This window comes from Etheostoma spectabile, chromosome 18, assembly GCF_008692095.1.
Source record: "Etheostoma spectabile isolate EspeVRDwgs_2016 chromosome 18, UIUC_Espe_1.0, whole genome shotgun sequence".
Lineage (NCBI taxonomy): Eukaryota > Metazoa > Chordata > Actinopteri > Perciformes > Percidae > Etheostoma > Etheostoma spectabile.
Window position 1 is genome coordinate 1,242,105 of NC_045750.1, and position 3,678 is coordinate 1,245,782.

Genomic DNA, 3,678 nt, shown 5'->3' on the forward strand with positions numbered 1-3,678 from the left:
TTTTTGTTGTACTGCACATTGCTGCAGATCCTGGTTTCATCATGTGTGTTTAGGTCTCTGTTTTATCTCCAGAGTGAGACATCTCACTAGTTTTATCTCCAGAGTGAGACATCTCTCTAGTTTTATTCTCCAGAGTGAGACATCTCTCTAGTTTTATCCCAGAGTGAGACATCTCTCAGTTTTATCTCCAGAGTGAGACATCTCTCTAGTTTTACTCCAGAGTGAGACAGTCTCCACTAGTTTTACTTTTATCCGAGTGAGAGCATCACCTAGTTTTTATACAGAGTGAGACATCTCTCTAGTTTATCTCCAGTAGTGAGAGTTCTCACCGAATAGTTTTTATCGAGTGCCATCCCATGTTTCTCAGAGTAGGCATTCTCTAGTTTTGTTTTCTCCAGAGTGAGACATCTCCAGTTAGTCTCAGTTTGTCTCAGAGCTGACATCTCACTAGTTTTTAATCTCCAGATAGACAGTCTCTCTAGTTTTATCTCCAGAGTGAGGACATCCCCCTATTTTATACAGAAGTGACACTCAGTTGTTTTGGAGAATTCACTACAACAAAATGAACTGTGTTCACAATACTCTCAGTGTGAGAAACTGTTATTAAATTTAATTTGAAAATTCTAAAACCAAAAGACAAAGGGTTTATATATTTTTACGAAGGACAAATGTCGAACACCTTCACCGATCTGTCCTTTTTTGCTCTTACATTTACTTTTTTATATATTTATATTGGTATCCGGGTCACTCTTTGACCATTTGGTAACACACAACACACACACCACGACACACAACCAACACCACCCACACAACACCAACACACACACCCAACGCAACCACACCACACACACACACACACACAACACACACACACACAACACCACACACACACACACGGGGGGGGGGAGCACAGTGACAAGACAATGGAGGGAGGACAGTGTCTTGTCCTCTCTTTGTCATTCTGGATGCTTTAATGGAGTGAAAATGTGAGATGGATGAAAAAAAGGAAGAACGAGTGAGTGCAACAGTGAAAATGGATCTGCTGACACGCTCGGCCTTCCTAGTCACACGGCCGGAGGCTTATCGTTACAGCACCCATGGGTGTTTTTAGTCCATTTCCTTATTAACTACGCATTTAAAAGCCACTTTTGATGTAGATTTCATGCAAGGTATCAATGTAAATTCATCAGAATCATCGTCACTCTCATTCGGGACCGACCGATGCCGATGCGGACTATTAGTAGCTAAGGAAACCGATTCAAAGGCAACTACACAAAACTTTATTTAAATGCTTTAAGCGTTTATTTAATAAATTACAGACTTTCAACGTAATACACTGTTAAAGATAGACAGATAGTGTTGTGGGCGGGGCATTAAATCAGACTCAGTGGGGGGTGAAACCGAAGCAGAGGGACGGACACAGAGCTGGAACCGAGCCAAAGTTACATGCTTTTTAATTAATTCACTTTAAGACACACACACACACACACACACACACACACACACACACACACACCTACACCTGGACTTACCTTACCACCTGGTCACTTTAACTCTTGACTCAACACTGACACCTTTGACTGATAATTTATGGTACATGTCTTTTTACGTCTTTTTATAGCCTAAGGTTCTTATTGTTCTCATTGTTATTATTAATATTATTAATATTATTTGTTATTATTGTTTATACTGTCTTCTATACTGTATTTCTTGCTAAAACGGATGCTGGAAATTTCAATTTCCTTGCGGGAGTCATCGCAAAAGAATTAATAAAGAAGAGTCTAAGTCTAGGACACTTCATTTGCCTGATAACTTTATTTATCTGGCAAATAAAACGCAGATACAGATAATCTGCAAACTGCCCAAAGACATGCCGGTAATTAGCCAGGGCCAAGAATTAGCCAGGGCCGATAATCAGTCTATCCCTAATTCTTACGTTGTTCTTCCTCTTAAAGGATTAGTTCAATACTAAGACCGCTACGACTCTCATCTCTGTGAGTTAAGCATGGTGCTGAAACCAGGAGGCTATTAGCTTAGCTTAGCTTAGCTTAGCTAGCATAAAGACTGGAAGCCTGGTTTTGTCCAAAATAAGAAAATCCGCTTACCAAAGCCTATAACGCTTATTAATAAGCTTCTTATCGGTTAAATCGGTACACAAACAGACATGTACAAAGCCTGAGTTGCCAGAAACAGTCGGTAATGTAAGTACCCGTAAATCAACAAACTGTTAAAGCTTTGGTGAGAGCCAGGCAAGCTGTCTTCATGCTAAGCTAAGCTAAGCTAAGCTAAGCTAAGCTTATTGCCTCCCAGTAGCTCTGCTTAACACTAATCAGAGAGTAGTATCAATCCTTGCATCTTCTTTGCGAAATCAAAAATGTGGAACTATCCCAGAGTCTATCCAGGAGAGGTTTTATTTCTTTTTAATTGAAATAGAAAATCAATATGGCATTTATTTACGCGGTGTCACCAGCTTCACCCCGAATGATTATCTGTGTCTATGGCTTTATAATCACAGCGGGCTTCGCAGCTCGTGACCCGACTCTCACCTCACAGCGGGGATTTTAAGAGAAACTGTCATATTTTCCCGTGAGCAGGGTGCTAAATCGAGGGCGAGTGGCTGGTGATTCAGCCTTGTGTCTAATGGAAAGCTTTCAGCTGCGTTCTCCCACTTCTTACAGGAGGAAATAACACAGATTCACTCAATAACAAACCGGCAGCTTTCTGCCTTCCATCTTGACACCATCGACCAATAAAGGATTTTTAAAGCCGATACCGATACGAATATTTGGTTTCTTCATGTCGTGCAGACCTACCTCTAATAATAATAATGTATATTTCATTAATCCCACAAGGGGAAATTACAATTTACACGCCGTTGTTATTACACAAATTACACACAGGCATGAACTACACACACAAGCTCAGGTCCTATACATGCACTAATGGAGAGATGTCAGAGTGGGGGGGCTGCCCATGGAAAGGTGCAGTTGGGGTTTTGGGGCCCAAGATTCACCGGTGCTTGCTCAAGAGCACCTTGGCAGTGCCACCTTTCCAGCTACCAGTCCACCACCATACTTTGGTCCGAATGAGGACTTGAACCAGCGACCCTCCAGTTCCCAACCCACCTCCCTACTAACAGAGCTACTGCCCCCCCACAGCTACTGATGTTGCACAGTATCAGTCACACAGCACAGAAAATAAATATAAATGAAATACTAAGATACAATATACATATATAATAATAATAATAATAATAATAGGTTAAATACAAGGACAAATATTCGAATTTATATATTTGGGAATACAAAAATGTGCAACTACTTAACCAGTAATGATAATATGTAGATGATCCTGTTGTGCAGGTTGCATTAGGGCAGTATTGTGATGTCTCAGGGTCTTCTACAGACTGAGCTCCTGCCCCCCCCCCCAGGCAGATGAGGTCCTGTGTCTGTAGCAGGTATGTTGGGACTAAAAGCTTCGTTGAGGGCTCCATGCTGCACGCCTGATGATTTATTGAGCTACCTGGCACGCACACAGACCGAGGTGTTGTGCTGTCGGATTCATTAAAGGGGATTTGGTAACCACAACGCTGGAATGATATGGTGTCTGTGTGTGTGTGTGTGTGTGTGTCTCTCTGCGTGTCTATGTCTGTGGGTGTGTGTGTGTGTGTGTGTGTGT

At 41.7% G+C, this 3,678-nt stretch overlaps 1 protein-coding gene across 1 annotated transcript in view; it reads left to right on the forward strand.

Moving 5' to 3' along the window:
* man1a1 (mannosidase, alpha, class 1A, member 1) overlaps positions 1–3,678 on the forward strand; it is a 190,749-nt gene that overhangs the window by 85,822 nt on the left and 101,249 nt on the right. The gene's annotated exons all lie outside the window — the stretch shown is intronic.